Here is a 17,798-nt window from a genome sequence, read left to right as displayed (position 1 = left end):
TAAACATGAGGCCAGAGAATTCGGAAGTTTTCTGACTTAATTCTTCCTTCGAGATAAGTTGTTCAACCAACCAGTCAAGAACAGAAAAGTTCTGCATACTCAATTGTGGAAAATGCCATGAGTCGCATTATGGCATTGCTGAAAATGGGAATCATGAAAGATGCAATTGACACTGGTATCCTAAAAAGCTTAAAGAATGCTAAAAATCAAATAGACGACCTGAATATGAAAATAATTTCGATTTAAATTTAGTTTAGGCTACTTCTATTACTCACGTATTATTCTAATCAATTATTCACAACAATACTTCAGACTATCTACTGACTCAATACAGCCGATTTTTTTTTTGTCATTACACGCAGCATATTTTTGAACGTTTAAACTAAAAATATGAATTGTTGATTTCAATAATCAAGGTACACAGGATTTTGTTTTTACACGATTTTTTTTCGCTCGTATTTTTGATCGTGTGACTTCAATTTGCCACCAAACTCTTCGCAACATGTTTCAAAAAATCCAGAATAAATCAAAGAAAAATCACATGATAATTAATATACGTTGAACATTTAGGATGAGTGGAAAATTGAGAAAATGTAAATCACGTAAAAACAAAATCTAGTGTATTGTTAAATCAAAATATTTGATTGTTAAAACTACAGTGTTTTCAGATTGAATTTACAATATTATTGTTATTTCAACAATATTTTGTATTGTTGTGAATTTGACTGTTTACGAATCAGCATGTGGTTTTTTAAGTGTACTTTAAAAAATATACATCGAAATGTCTTCTCCGATTTATGTGGAGGAAAAAGTTCGAATCGTCGCCAAATTGTTCTTCAAAATAAAGGTAAGTTAGCATATAATTTTTATGTATCTAACGTTTCTGATATAGATCATCCATTTTTACATCAGGATTTATAAAATCATTACGGCTGAGAGTCGGAAACATGCATAAGTTTTGAAGGACGCAAAACCAAAGCGCATGTGGACAGTACAGTTCGTCTTCCCGGCTCCCGGTAACCGATCGCCCCGTGTCAACATCATTAGCAAATCAAATTTAATTGTTCACATGTGTTACTACATTTAATAATCATTAATAAATGACATGGAAATAAAACACCCAATCTATTATTTTTGCTGGATTAATTGAAAAGTTATTAAAAATAACAATCCCATTACTTTGAATGCATTTTTATAATTTCAATAATAAAATATTTTTAAATCAATCGTACATGTATTATTCTAATAATAATACAGTGAGGATTGTTTCAACAATAATATTGTTGAAATAACAATAAGACTACAAAAGTCATGAAGAACTATGATTGTAGAAACAACAATATTCTGGATTGATTCAAAGGGCAAGTATTATTAGCCCTGAGTTAACAATAATTATTGTTGAATTCAAACCAGAATATTGTTGTTTCTACAATACATTTTTGTGCGTGTATTGCTTGTGTATAAATAAACGAAGTTCACCTCACAATACCAGTTCACTGTTCCTGATGGAATTTGCTCTTGAACCTCAATGTGCATAGTCGAAGAGCTCTTATATTTAAAATCGTCGAAAACGGCGCTGGCCACGTCCTCAGGGTCTATCGGTGATAAGAAGGAAATAATGATGTAATCATTCGTCCAGTCCATTTTCAGTTCTAGTGATTGCTAGAACATAAGAAATATGTGGAAAGATACAAGGTAGGAGAAATGGAACGGTTGGGGATTGAACCCATGAGCTCCGGCGTATGAGGCAGAAGTGGTAGCCATATAACCATCAAGCTTGTTAATGATTTCCAATGAAAAGCTAAATAAGCTACTACCACAGATAACAGATATTTAGGCTAGAACAAATTTTATTGAAAATCCTGTGTAAACATTTGAATTAATATACGTTGGCTCACTACTGTCATCTACTCAACTGGTTGCGGCAGTACATACACACAAAAAACAAACATGGTTTTACAGAATGTTTTACACTTTCCTTCTGAAAAGTGCTTCGTTTCGTTAAAATTGAAAGTGAAATAAGCCTAGTTCAAAATTACTTTTCAATTTAAAAGTTTTTTTTCTTCTGTTCCCAACGACAAATTAAAAGTTCTCTCATTCAACCTAAAAACTATTTATCTGTCAATACGGTCAAAACCGTTTTCCGTGCATGACAGCAAAAACGAAAACAAAACAGTAGCGACAAAACCAGCCCAACCACAGGCGCTGCTTCCGATATATTTATTAATCGCAACTCTTTTGTGTGTTTGCGCCATTTTAGCTACTGTTTTGTGCAGTAGTGACCAGAATGCAGTGCCAAAGGAAATTCCTGTAATATTATCACGAAACTAGGAGCTCCTAGGTAAGTCATTTTTTTTGAATATTTAAGCGAAAGGATGTACTACCAGGCTACCAGTGTGCTATAAATCTGATCTTTGAAAAACGGCAGCCAATCCGGTACTTCAATAGCGGGAATGAAGTTGTGCGCTGAATTTCTTGTTAATTTAAAATTAAGATGACGATCCTCATGCGCTACTTTTGTCTTTGCTTTTCCTTACAGATTTACAGGAAGAAAAATTATGCCACTCTTGATAAAGCATCTCGAAGACCGATTGCAGCCAATCCGGCTTGATTACATGCTAAGTGGATTGAACGACGATGAACACGACATTCCCAGGCCATCCTAAATATTACATGTTTTAAAATTCAACCCAGAGCAATAAATATTAAGTTTTAAAATGAAGTAAAAATCGATTCAATGAAGTTAAAAAGAAGACATAAATGGAAGGGTGGGAAAACCTTTTTGCTGAAATTAAAGCTTCATTTCAAATTGAAAATAATCAACTTTTTTTTCTACAATTTTGATTTGACATGATACATTCTTATGGTGAATGTTTTGTACTTTTATTTTCAGAGCCGCATGTCACTTTTGAAGCATGGGTGTAACAAAAGTTTCCGTACTTTTATTTTAAACACACGGAACTCTCTACGAAAAAGAACCAACGCAACTTTTTATTTTAACCAACGGTTTTTTTAATTTGATGAATGATTTTTCTTTCTGTGTACGAATGCAGCTGATAAACAACCGTCGACAGCCAATGTATTTGACAGCTGCATTCGGGCTGCGTTCTCAATAACAATGATCCTTGCGCCATCTACAATCGATTGCCAAACGGGGTCCCAATTTGAAATACATTTGAATTGACGGTTGCGGATGTTTACACACGTATCGGATGCCAGCCTCAATATCTGTTATCTGTGCTACTACTCAAACTAGTTGACTATTATGTTCACACTCTGTGAAAAACAAATTATTACTCGGGTATTCTGCATGTGACAGCTCACCACGATGCATCACTATCGTTAATGCTGAAAGTCCGATTAACGTCTATGCTTCGGACGGTACTCCGATAACTAATACTGCGGTGCTGAACTCATATTGCACACTGGTCCCGCAATACTCCCCCGCCCGTGTGGTTGCGGACCGTCCAGATGTCCGGTTGGCTAACCAATTCATTTTTTGAATGCATGGTCGCTCACCTAACTTGTCCGGCTGCTGCTTCTGTTTCGTCCCCTAAGCCAATCGTTGCGCTTGCCCTCCTCGACGACCAACACAGAGAAACAGACATCCCAAGTAACAATTTCCAGGCTTGTTGGATTTATTTAATTCTTATAACGGATTTATGACAGCAATCACCATGGCTAGTTGCTCAGTTTTATTGGCACTCTTATTACTATCAACAAACCTCTCATAAATCTGCTGAAAAAGCCTCAAACGTCAAATTCCAATTGATTTTATGAGCTGCTCTACGGTTGTGATGAAGAGCGCAATAAGTCATATTTTCAAAGCTCGATAAAAGCCCAAATTCTTGGTCGTAATGTAGTCAAATGAATAACCGCAATAAGAATATTTGCATTACAAAGAGTTTATAAGGGTGTGAAATATGAGCAACATATTTCTGATCGGAATGGACGATGGACATATTGTAAAAGAAGAAGCATTTTCAAATCAGTCAAATTTATCGCTGAAGTCCATAATTAGATAATATTTCGTCGCGTAGAACACTTCGCCTGGTAAATGATTAGAATTGGAAATATATCAGGGTGAAAATCTACAGATTAAGTAAATATTTGCAATGTTGATATTTTAATTGATTTCAATTTATTGCGCTGAACTACATTATTTCGCCGGCGCGTAGAATCTTAATATTTTCATAGTTTTCACCATGAAATCCAAAGCGCAACTTATTTCAATGATAGAATATTGCAGAACAAACCTGAATAAATATTATTGTGTTGATATCCTCATCATAATTTTCATCATCAGTCCATTTTGTTATTATTTCTCCGTAATTTGCCGCAGCCAAATTCCCTTTTTTGCGGGTGGTTTCTAAGGGGTTTCCAAATACGCTTATAAGAGGCTTATAGTGGTCATCTAGAGAGGGCCACATGGCCATATCTTACTCTTATAGTGGTCATCAGATGGTTGTCGTATAATAATGAGTTTTATTGTGAGTTCTTATAATTTGATCGTGAAAACCATTCCAAGAGTGGAATAAAACTTGAAATGTTACTTGGGATCGTAGTCAACACATATTCCATCGTTCACCTTTTTAACGATGGATTTAATTTTTTAGGTGGTCAATAGGCAACTGATGGCACTTCCACAGAATTTGATCGATAATGTTTCCGTAACGATGATTTTGATTGCATTTTGTTCTAAGTGAGACGTCTGTTTATCTGCGCCACCAGATTCCAACAACGGCTTGACCACTTACTGCGTCCTGTTATGGTTGGCAAATACTCGCGTATTCAACGTCTCCAGGATTGATCGACGCAAGCCGCTGCTGCCTGCCCCTCAACTGCCCCTCAAACTGCCACCGCTTCTTTGCACTATTGTATGTCGCTCTTACAAACAATAGAAAATAAGTTGGTATTGAGGTCTCTTGCTCTGCGGAGTCCAGCGGAGTTGGCGGTCTAGGACTGACAATTGCTTTCACTTAAAGTTATCGCTGTCTGAGGTAGATGATCTGCAATTGCTGCCTTAGCAGAGCACACCATGTAAGGTACCGAAAGTGGATTGAATTCCCAATTGGTTGCAGAGTTCCCAGCCAACACAAAGTCGCATATGCTAGCGAATAAGTGTACAATGTGGAGGCGATATAGGCGCATTCCTCCATTTGACTGCATGCAAAGTGCACGTATATGGCCTCCACTTTGTACACTTATTCGCTATGATATACGATCTTGTGTTTGCTGGGTTGGTGAACATGCCATCGTAGATAAATATCTGTTGCTGCTGTTATTCGACTGTTCATTCGAATGAAATCTTGGTGGCAGCTAGCACTATAGAATAGACTTCAGAGTTGCTGCTGTACTCCCTGGAATTATGTGATTTCGTTGCAGAATCGCATACTCATCGTGTTAGTTTTCTGCTTGATTCTAGGTCTTTCCTAATTCAGCTTTAAACCTTTAGTCCCTTGAATCTACGGACTGCCCGTAGGACATAAGCATCGGCCCTGACAAGTAGATTCCCGTAATGGGAAATCTATATGCGTTATCAATGTGTATTACTCTGTGTATTATTCTGTGAAACAGAAATATTGCTTTTGTAGGTTCTGAAAAGGTTATGTTGGCCACAACGCAGCTGGTTTATACAAATATTCTGGTGCATTATACCACGGATTCTTTGGGTCGAAACTAGTACGAGACTTCCATTTTGTGGCAATGTTCAGCTTAGACGAAGCGTAGTGCCACTCGTGGTGAGGATCTCTCCTACTCGAAGCGTCACGAATTAGTAATATCGTCGAGTGTAGGATCGTAGCCAACACAAAGCTGTTGAGAAGTTTGACCACAGATAACGCCTACTGACTTTAATGTCTATTATAATGACGCTAGTACTGATTCTATCAACTTTGTATCGACCATTACTGCTTGCAGTTCTATCCGAAGTTTTGATGAAGGTGGCAGCGGGTAACTTTTATTTTTGCAGTCACGAACGCACATCGGAAATTCTACTTCTTCAATGGCTCCACATTCCATCTGAAACTTTTTTGAAACGCTTTTCAGAATTCGTAGCCGAGAATTTTTCGACTCACCAGGTATTTTTTCTTCCAATAAATGCGCTTCATTTTTGTGCATAGTAAACAAGTTCAACTCTTTGATGAAGCACCGCGAAACTTCTTTCCCGTGCAAGCGCTGCAGATACTGACACCTGCCATTCAACACCATTCGAAGTTCTTCTGCGATACATTCATCCCAGACCTTTCGAGTTTTCCAGATCGGTTGCATAATAATTTTCCGTGCGAAAGAAAATGTGCAATCAGCCCTAACCGGTCGAACACTAACATGACCGCCCGAAGTACTTGTTAATTTGCCGGAATCGTTGAACTTTTGATCAACTGCTTGACTTCTTGAAGACGTATTTCATGCTCTTGGCTTTCAAGTCATGCCCAATATGAACTCCGACTCCGAATATCTGTGGGGCGGTGCACTCGACGATGCTAGTCAGCTAATGTGTCTAACCACCTTGATAAGCTAGTCGAAGTCGAGTCAAGTACGAGACACTGAAGATGGCCGTACGCACAGTCTTGGTAAAAATATGTATCTGTTAAAGTCAATCAAATGGTGGAATCAAATAAGATAGTGCGAACTCGTTTTATGACAAGTGACTTCCATCATATTGATCTGCGGAGATGAGTCTGAAGCATGACAGTAGAGAAAACGTTGTGTATCTCTTAGACTGTTCACCGTTTGTTATGTTAGAACTTTTTGCTCTCCCGAAAGTAAATCGAATTATATCGAGCACATAAAAATTCAAGTTTTACCTGGTTAAAAGAAGAATGTCGAAGAGATTTTTCTCCTGAGAAATAAGCCTGTATATAATCTCATGGTGGCATAGCATAGCATGAACCCTTGCACAAATTGTAGATGGAGTTCCAGAGATAAACATTCCCACGGTCATTGTAGATGTACAATAAGGCAAGTCCGATTTTCTCCATACACCACGGTCAACTACCATATTCTTGAAAGTGTTTTAATTTCACAATTGTCCAAACACATGCTTAAGGAAACGGCTTTCACAGACGAATACATTTAATCGTATATTTATAAAACAAAACTGAAGGGATTGAAGAAGTCTGAGAAACGTTACGAAATTCCGATTGTCCTTACGAATACCAGTCCTTAATCACTTGACAATTGCCGAAAAGAGGTTCGTTGAAACTAGTGTTTCAACGTTATGACCATTCTCATGACGTAGTTGCGCTTCACCCGATGCATCACAGCGACCTTCAGGTCTTCAAAACTTATTAGCTTCTGCATTTTTAACGCCTTGGTCCTATCATCTTAAGGATGAAGCTCCCAAAGAACGCCAAACATCTGTTCGAACTTGATTTGAAAGCGTCTCTTAAGGTAAAGGTTGGTTGGGTACCAAAACGATGTTTTGGAAGTATTGGTGCAATGAAAACATTAGTTTATTGCAGTAGAATTGATCACGTATTTATTACAACAGTTTGGCCCGAAAAGTCGAACATACGCCACCACGTCCACTCGACTCCTTCTATGCTCCGAGTGTCCTCTGAAAACCTGAGCCGATTTGGGAAAAAACTGACTGGGTCCAGGCCGTTTTTGTACGAAGAATGGGAAAAGTAATCTTTTCAATACACTGATTATTACAGCATATTCCCACTTTCCTAGCGTCACCAAAAAGAGAACCCCCATAACTAAAGGCAACGCTCCAGAGTTTTCAGTCAATGTTAACCACATCTTAATTGATCGTACTAACAATCAGTAATCGATTCGCATAACTACTAAACATGCAACATATTCTGCTTTGTGTGAAAGGTCGATGCGGTACTGACGCGTACGCCTGTTCTTTGTGGAATGCGTCCAAGACAAAAAGAATCCCTCTATTGCTATTCTACTTTACGAGTGTTAAGACGCGCTCCGCATCGCTTGATGCACTGCACGTTTCAGTGATGCCCTTTGAGAGTTTCAATGACCATAACCAGAAGTTAAATTTCCAAAATTTTGCAACCTGAATTAAAACCGATTAATAGTTATTGGAACGATCAATCAATATGCAATCCCTGTTGAGTGAAATATCCTGATGATTACCCCCAGTCATATAGGTTTTCACCTTGCCAGCGCTCAATATGGAAGCGCCACAGTCAGTACAATGAAAAATTCAACATTCCCACCCTCATACAAACCTGAAACGGCCAATCCAAACCAGCCCAAACAATCGAATGAATCCCAGAATATGAAACAAAATCCAATAAAGCGTGGCGAAGCAAAATTTATTTTTTGAACCACCCTAATAACCTGAGCAGCACAAGTCAGACTAAAATGGCTGCAACAACTTCATTGTGACTAATCTAAATCCGGTCACATAAAATCTGCATAAACCTATGTGGAACCGGTACCGGTATTTACATTCGATCATTTTTGCCTTTTTCGTTCACCAAAGTATAAAAAAGCAATGTTTTCACTTTAAAAATTGATTTTGTGATAGAAGGCTCAGATACCCACCGTGTTATTTTTTTTTAATATCTTGGCTGTGCATATTCACAGCACATATTTCGAAATGGACAAATTGATATGAAATTTGCGAAAAAGAATCCACGTGTCTTGGAGGGACTCGAGGTGGAGGTTGGTACTCGGATTCTGATGGCTTTTCCGCAAACGTGACCTTTAAGTGGTCTTGTTGTGTAGGGGTTATCACGCCTATCTAGAGAGTAGGAGGTTGAGGGTTCGAGCCCCTCCAAGACACGTGGATTCTTTTTCGCAAATTTCATATCAATTTGTCCATTTCGAAACATGTGCTGTGCATATGCACAGCCAAGATATTTAACAAAAAAATGGTTTTCGTACGGTCGAGTTGCCGAATAATATGCAATTAATAGTGTTATTTACCAATCAACTCAGCTTGACGAAATGAGATGATGTCTGTCTGCGTGTGTATGCATGTGCGCAAAAATAAACTCACTCATATTTTGGGAACTTATCATCAACCGATTTACTTGCAACAAGTTGCATTCGAAGGAAAATCGTTCCTATTGAAAATTGGCTATGGGATCAACAATTATGGCCAAAATACGATAAACACGCTAAGAAAATCTAACTCAATTTTTTAGAATATCTAATGCACGAGAAAGGCACGATCACCACTAGATTGATTAATCAGGTTTTTTTCGGGCAGGATTCGCGATAAATATTAGGTTTTTATTTCAAATAAGTGACTATTAGGAAATATTTCGGCGGGTTCCTGTGCGGAAATGTGTTTAAAAACTATATTAAAAGCAATAGCAGCAAACGATGCCCTTTTTATGAATTGATAAAATTGTTAAGAATTGAAATGAGGAAAGCTAAAGAACTGAAACGTGCTCACCAATCCAGTGCGACTACTGTTAAATGGGCACTAATCTTGAACAGGAAACACCAGGGATATCCGAAAAGTCCTCAGTTTCCACAGCTTTGTATTTCTCATCCTTTCTTGCTTCTGCTTCCATTAGAATCATGATCACAATGCCCAACAGTCACCGATAAAGCGTTCGTAGCTGTTGTAGCTCCGATAGCTGTAAGTTTCATGGCTGCTGCTGCCACTACCGCAGTCCACTTTCGTTTACCAGTTGTGGGAATGAAGTGCGTTGAGATTGGCAAACGACACACTTTCCTCCCCAAACATCTCTTAGCTTTTGATCTTGACAATCTTTTCAAATGGTAGAGGAACATTCAATTCTGGCGGAAACTTTGTATTCTACCTCAACATCGATTCGATCTACGCGGTAAAAACGTTTCGCACCCGTGGAATTCGTCGTTTATGTTTCGCACTCGTGATAAATTTTCACGATTGCAGAATTGTATTGATGTAGAATTATTATCCTGTTTCTTGATCTTCTGGAGACAGTATCCTTATTAACAAAGGGAGATATCTGGTTTCCCAGAGAACATGATCCGATGCATCAAAAGTTCGCGATCCATTCCAACCAAATTTAACCCAGGCCTTGGCTATGTTTTTTTTTTATCAGCCCGAGTGTAATCTCCAGATGTGGTAAACCATAGCTTACCAAAGCTGTGGGGTCGCGACCCCCTTCCATAAGATTTACACAGGCTGGAGGGTCGCGACCCATCACTTTGGGAAACTATGGGTTAAACGCTGACATATTAGTAACAGCCCGTATATTAATCACAACCGTCGATTTAATTTAATTTTATTACAATATCAAACATCGAATGAACACAATAATCCTTGCACTTTTCAACAATTAGGCGCTATATTGCATTTTTACAACACAAATGTAAAAAAACGTCGCTTGCGATACACTGCACGAGCGTGGCGTGCGTATTGAAGGGTTAAAAATAAAGCTTGTAGGGTATCTGATCCTATATAAATCATAATAAGACAAGGTGCACATGAAATACATTGAATACTCACCCAATGATCAAAAGTCATGAAAAAGATTCTACTCAGCTCACATAATTTTTAATTTAAATTATTTTGTGACTTCCAAAATTTAAATAATAACATATAATTTTTAAATTTTACTTAACAAGAACGTTACCAACATGCACCCATCTCAATAACAATGAAAAACAGTTAAAACAATGCCTGCACGGATAGAAAAAAAGTATCTAATATTAGATACTTTTTACTCAAATCGTGGGTTTAGTGTAGGAACCCAAAATTAGGCAATTTTTTCTTGAAACTATGTGAAATATTCTTAATATTGTGTGAAATATACTAAATTTTAAGTAGAAACTAGAAGATAGATTAATTTTACTTAACTTTTGTAAACATGAGGTTATTTAACGTTGGGTTCCAACACTTTCCAGCCCTTGTTGAGAAGTTTCGCTCCTCATTTTATGACAACAAACGGAAGACACGGGCTTGGTGGTCATATGGCTACCGCTTCTGCCTCATACACAGGACCATGAGGTCGTGGGTTAAATCTCAGGCCCGTTCCTGGTTCCTCCTACTTTGTATCTTTCATATATTTCTCATGTTCTAGCAATCGCTAGAACTGGAAATGGGCTTGGAAATGAGAAATGAGCAAAAGCTCGTTTCGACATAAGAATATACCATTCTTTCATTACTCTCACATTAGTAGCCCCTTAACCAAGATGAACCTCTACCATCCCTGGCAGCACACATGTTCCACATAAGTTACTGCAACTCATATGTGACCAGAATCAGTCCCAATTAAGTTGCTGCAACAATTTTGATCTGCCTTGTGCTGCTCGGGATAGAACCTACCTTCCAAATTCCAATAAAAAATCCACAGAAACTGATGAGTGCAGAGGTGTTCTCGGCTTGCAGTGGACGTGTGATTGCATCATCCATTTCGTTCCATCCCCGATAGACCGTGAAGAGGTGGCCAGCGTCGTTATCGACCATTCAAAATACTAGAGCTCTCGGACTGTGTACATTGAGGTTGGAGAGTAAATCCCATGCTTCCATCCATTGGTTCCCTGTGCAATTGCGATTGTTCGGTCAATCACGGAGTAGCAACTACGAAATACATGCTCTTGCTCATGCTCATTTTATGGAAACAAAGGGAAGAGGGAGGGAGATGCAAGAGAAAAAAAGTACCTGCACCCAAAACAATTCTTTGTGGCAATCGTTGTATAGAGCGTTTTGTATCAAATTTTGCATGCAAACCGATCAGAGAATGTCATACTTGTTAATCCAGCTCATTGCATTAAGTCGGTTTATTTGGTTTCGATCAAAACATCTAAACGACACTCATTTGGCTCTTCCTAGAACAAGTATATGCATCGTGTACAGCAATATAACTTTTACTCACACAATCTTCCTGATTCCATTAAGCTTGACGACGGAACACAACGGACAGAACTTTGCATGGTGATAATTCTACTTGTATGAGTAGTTGCTATCCCTGTCACCGTTCCACTGAATGATTTTCACATCCACATAGCATGAAACGTGTCAAGATGCGCTGAGTGTGGAGGGCCCAGGTTCAACACCCGTCTTAGGTCGATTTTTTGTTAAGTATCTAAATTTGTCAAAGTATACAGCATTCCACTCCTCGATGGGAGTGTAAAAATAGATTCCAGTATACACACAACACATAACCAGGTCTTATTTTATTGTGACTTTAATACAAGCTGTGCATATGTCGCAAATTTCGGCAAACTGTACGTGGAACTAATGAATGATTGTAATAAAATGTTGCAGTACCTGGTTGGGTGTATAATTAGGAACTTTTTTGTAGTCGTGTGTACCAATTTTAATAATACAGTTTTCTTTTGCGAAAAATTGGAAATAAGCAACAAAATCAACAACACTTTATTAGTACTGCAACCATATCGCTGAAACGTCAGAGCAATTTCGAATAGGGCCAAAATTCCCAGCAACGATGTTGATAGATAGAGAGTAGAGACCCGCGAAGAGTGAAGCCGAAAATACCAATCAAATTGTCAAATGCGAGACAAGTTTTGTAATAAACTGTATCTTAATATTCCTACAAGTCATTTTTGAAACGGATCAAATGACATGTGCCCTAACAGTACCAAGGCCGGATTTAGCCACCCAAGTAAACAAAAAACCGTATATTTCGCCAAATCGGCCATATAGTGCTACTGTTATGCTTAAAGATTTTTGAATAGCAGTATATTGACCGTAACATAGTGCTATAGTGCTATAGTGGTTACTTGGGCGGAAGAAGGCACCGGGGCCTCCCAAATGTATGAAAAGGGTGTATTTGGTATATAAGGTTCTGTGGGGCCCCTGGCCGTTTTCCCAAAGGTTTGCCTCTCTTGTTTTATAAACACAACAAAAATAAATGTTATTAGGCTTGTTCTATACTGTAGCATATACAAATCCTTTGAATTTGGGGAAGAGTCGTTTGACCAAAATTCATTCGGCCGAAAGCCTTTTGGACGAATGCCAATTGGCCTTGGGCGAATAACAAGTTGGGCCGAAAATCATCCAGCCTATTTTCATTTTGCCGAACTAAACATTTAGCTGAAACGATTATCAGGCCGAAAACGGTTTGGCCGAACATGTCATTTGGTCGAAAAAGTCGTTTCTCCTAACACGTTTTTTTTTCGAAAATGCCGTTCAACCGAGATGTTTGTTTAACCGAAAATGTCGTTCGGCCGAACATTTCAAAGTCGTTTGGTTAAATAGATCATTTGTTTATGTATTGGTTTATTTGTGTAATTTCATCAGCAGATTACAATTTGGCCATTACATATGATGTAATCAAAATTATGATTTGTGCGATAATATCTTTTGACCGGAATCGTCGTTTGGCGGAAAATTCATTTGGCCAGCAGTTCATTTTTACAGCTAAAAAGTTGTGTGCGTCATTTTGCGCCGGAACAAGTTGCACATTTTCTCAAATAATTTTTCTATTTTAAGAGATAGAGCTTCGTAATGTTCTACAAAAATGTTTTTTTGTTAGCCAAACAACTTTCTATAAGATGTTAAAAATGCCTGAAACATAGAAAAAATGTATGCTCAAAAAACTGATTTTAAGGACCTTTCACAGAAAATGTCACATATCTCGTACTACAAAAGTCATAGGTATGGGGTGTCTTTGTCAAAGTGGCTTGAAATACCATCCGCTACAACTTTCCTGGAGACACTAGGCTCATATCTGGTTTCGATGGTTAAGCAAAATTTTTATCTCATTTTTAGGCGTATTAATCATTTTACAGATTATCTAAAAAAAGGCCCTTTTCATATCTAACGTCTTCTCCGAACAAACTACAGCGAAAAAATCAACAGAAACGATGCCATTAAAAAAGCACACGAAATCGGCAAAAAGCAACACTGTGCGTCGCATGTATTCCATGTATTCCGTCATAAAATCTCAACTCAAATTATTGGTACACTGTTCCAATAGTTGCGGTATTTTTTAATTCGTGTTCCAATACTTGCGAATCACATTGATTTCTTACGAGACTCGAAACTATAGGAACACTACCGCAACTATTGGTGCACAGGTAAAAATGTGCTGAAAGTTGCGAAGTGATTTGAAAAAAATATAATTTGCTTTTACGTGGCAATTGAGTGGAAAACAATGTCATTCAAACAGATGTATCTGCTAGTAGTACTTCAGCAGCGCATCGAACCAACAGTTCCGAGATAGGAAAATGAAATAAATTAGTTTTTCAATTTATTTTTAATTAATTTTAGTTTTTGAACTAATACATTTCTCAAAAAAAAAATTTTTTTTTTAATGTTACGAACACTGAAAAACGTTATGAATTGATTTTTATGTATGTACATTTGATGCGAGATACTGTAATGAAATCGATTTTCAATTTGGTTTGTCGACGGTTGTTATACGGGCTAATAGATTTTTTAAAAATTCTGTACAGTAGCCTACCAAAACCTGTATAAAAACTGGGCATATGCGGAATTAAAAGATTCTTATACAAAACTGTATGCTCAATTGCTCGCAGACAAATATTGTAAGAACAGCTTTCAAAATTGTAGGGTCTCATACAATATTTGTATCAGAATATAACACCGGTTGAGTGTAGAATTAGCTGACATACTTGCAAGAAAATCAAAAAATAAGATACAGTCAAGCTGGATGCAATGAACGGAGAACGCGTTTCAATCTTCTTTCCATGTACGTGATGAACTCATGAAACATAAAAAATAACGATGATAAATATAATATATATAAAAATTAATTTTTGTAACGTAAAGAAAATGATTAACCTAATTTTATCCACCGGTGAAACCCATCCACTTTAATCGATGACGTCACACGATACTCCCCCAACAGACTGGCCGTCGATACACACACTCTCAACTAGTCTCCGTCTCAAGGGAAGGCTGGAACGAACACGTGTGACTGAGAACTGCAACTGCTTGTCATCGACCGACATGCCAGTGCCAGTTGGAACCTTGAACCAATAAATCTGTCTGCGTCGGAATGAAGGCAGTTTGTTTATTTCCAGTCAGGATCACGGTGGTTGTCCTTCCTCCGCACGAGTGAAAACCGAGTGTGCGCACCTCAACGCAAGGAAGAAAAGCTTTATTGTGTGCTTTTCCAACCGACGCTTTTTCCCCAGAATGAGTCATGCGCCGTTTTCACCCAGTGCGGATTTGACCGCCAACTAATAACGGTTAGTTCACCCACTGATAAGGATCTGCGCGGCGGATGAACACCCGGTCCGGGAAGCACTCCCCGTTGCAGTTCCCACGGTGTTCATCCCGAACGGCACGGGATTCGGATGTTGTGTCTTCTTTTGGGGCCGACCGACCGCCCAACCTTGGTCCGTGCGAGCTTTCCCAAAATTTCAATCAGTCTGTCGACGGACCGCGATGAAGTTACACGTTTTTCCGGCAAAGCCGCGTTATTCCATTAGCAGCAGCACCAGCAGCAGCATCCGTCGTCGTCGAGTAAAACCACGTCGTTCGCCGCCGTTGCGTACCTCCATCGCCGCTCTTGGGGGAGGCTGTGTTGTTCGTCGTCGGAAGACCGCAGCATCAATCCATCCCGAAAACCAATCGATACGGAATTCAATTTCGGCTCGGTCGTCATCAATCGTGAAGCGTCGCGGCGTGTGAAGAGTCCTGACACGTTCAGGACGTCGTCGTCGGTGTTTTTTTTTCTCGCGCGAAAGGATGAACGTCGTCGTCGGGATGTCCGTGGAATATCGCCGCTGGGATGCACTTTCCTAGACTTTTACAGTGGAGTAAAATTTCCAGCAACATAACACATATCGGAACTGAAAAGTTTGTCATATCGGAGGAAAAGTTTTAAAGCAGTTTTTTTCCTCACGGGAAAATTGAAGAATTTCCACATATCAAAAGTATCTGTCGGTCGAAGTTGCCACAACAACATACACTTGAAGTGGTCTCGGAAGGGATCTGGTGAAGAACAAGTTGTCCCTCTTCAGTTGTAGAGTGGAATCCGTTGGTTTGTTTTGGAAGTCGAGTGGGTTGTTTCTCACACCACCTACTCGTTTTCACCGGTCGAGTAAAAAATATATCGTTAACAAATTGAACGGCATGCGTGTGCCGCCAACCAGTGAAGTGTTGTGTATTCGAAGCTTATTTCTGTCTGAGGAAATATGAAACCAAATTAGAACCGCTTAGTTCTTACGATCGGTTGTCACGCTCGGAAGTGTTGTGATTCCCAAGTGCCGTGTCCTGCTGCCCACTGTTTGACTGTACGGTGGAACCTTTCCCAATAGCAGCGCGCGGTGCGGTGGTAGACTGATAGGCGACCCGGCTTTTCGCGGCTGCTGACACTACCCAGAAACCACCCCCAGCAAACAAAAGGATCCAGGTCAAGAGTGCATGTCGTACTGCAGCAGAATCAGAAGCAACATACTGCAGGCGACAGCAGCTGGGAATTACCATCGCATCCCCCCACTCAGTGCAATAACAACAAACAGTGTGTTAGCTTCCAGCAGAATGTGACTTTCGGTGCTTTGAGTACTCCGACTGGCGGGAATCGAAACGAATATTGAATTACTTGGCGCGGCCGGGAAACAAGTGCTCACACGTGACCTGAATCAATCGCGCGATCTGCGGTGTTTGGTAAACAAATCCAACTCCAGGGACGCAGGGAGCAGCGCCCAAACATAGTGAAGTGGTTCGTTTATTCGGTTTGTTCTGGCGGAGGATTACACATGCACGTCGATTCCGGTTGGGGCCGGATCTGAAAGTTTTTCTGATTGCGAGAAGGGGAAACGTGAAGTGGCTGCAATAAATCATTCCGGCTCGAATGGCCGGCTTGTGAAGCGGAGAGTCGAATATAGAACGAACACCGCTAGGGGGCGGAACAGCTGATTTCGGTAAATTATGTAAGCAATGACTGGATGGGAGATGGGTCCGGCTAGAGTCGATGCTGGAGTGGAGTTAGTCATGAATTTGATTCGCATAGGGCAAAAAAGGGATAACACATGGCCATAAGAGGATATGAATTAATTAGCATAATCCATTATCAATTGAAGTGAGCCGTCGTCGATCAATGTTAAATTGATGAGCTGGAATTGTGATTTCGTGAGAAGTTGCTTCAAGCGATTGATTAGACTCTTTACCTCACGGTATTTGCCAGCTGTTGAATCAATGTCGAAGCTGGATAGTTGTTAAATCCTTGAACAATGGGTACCTATAAAAACTAAGGAATGCATCATTAAGCAATTTAACACTACAGCCTGCGGGATACATTGAGCCAAAACATGGTTGGTTGTGAATATCTTTGGTCTGCGCTGAACAAAACCTGATATGTTTTCTAAGAGGACTTTCATATTCAATACGTGTGATTATCAAAAGACCCTTTCAAAGCTCCATTGGTTTACGAGCAGTGCAACAGAGGAGTTACGGAAACTACGATTATTTATAGAGTAGCATCTACGATAAGAGCACTCTGTCAAGGGTAATGTCAAGCTTACTTGCTTACTACTACATGTCTTTGATTTTGCTTCATATGCGCAGATATTCGATTTCAAATTCAAAATATAAAATCATATTCAGTGTATCGTTCTTTATATGACTGCAAGTCTACTTCATGATTTATTTATGTTGTTAATTTTGAAACAGTAAACCTGCCTCAAGCAAATTTAAGGTTTTACTGTTGACGATGTAGTTAGAGAATAGACAAAAGCTCAAAAACCAAAATTAACTAAATTGTCGTTGAAATACACTAAAAACAAACAAAAGAGAGTAGCAATAATGTCTAGGGTAGAGAACCATTTGGGCAGTACCCCCTATTCCCGTCCACAACGTTCATTACTCGAACGCATTACAACCGAGTTACTTGTTTTTTAGTACATGGTTAGTTTCTGTCGACATCTAGTGATGTACAAAAAATCAAGCCATT

General features: G+C 39.1%; 1 protein-coding gene across 15 annotated transcripts in view; it reads left to right on the top strand.

Annotated features, from left to right (window-relative positions):
• Positions 1 to 17,798, top strand: part of LOC134218429 (collagen alpha-1(XVIII) chain) — an 865,092-nt gene that overhangs the window by 369,595 nt on the left and 477,699 nt on the right. The window contains exon 1 of one of the 15 annotated variants that reach the window (XM_062697415.1): positions 15,294 to 16,770. The exons of 13 other annotated variants lie outside the window; for them this stretch is intronic. The gene's annotated coding sequence lies outside the window, so the exon portion shown is untranslated. Of the gene's footprint in view, positions 1 to 15,293; positions 16,780 to 17,798 lie in introns of those variants that run through there. One more of the 15 variants, XM_062697414.1, reaches the window with a different exon arrangement.

The sequence above is a fragment of the Armigeres subalbatus genome, chromosome 2 (genome assembly GCF_024139115.2).
Source record: "Armigeres subalbatus isolate Guangzhou_Male chromosome 2, GZ_Asu_2, whole genome shotgun sequence".
In the NCBI taxonomy this organism is placed as follows: domain Eukaryota; kingdom Metazoa; phylum Arthropoda; class Insecta; order Diptera; family Culicidae; genus Armigeres; species Armigeres subalbatus.
Note: the sequence above shows the minus strand (reverse complement) of the source record. Positions and strands in the feature narration are given on the sequence as shown.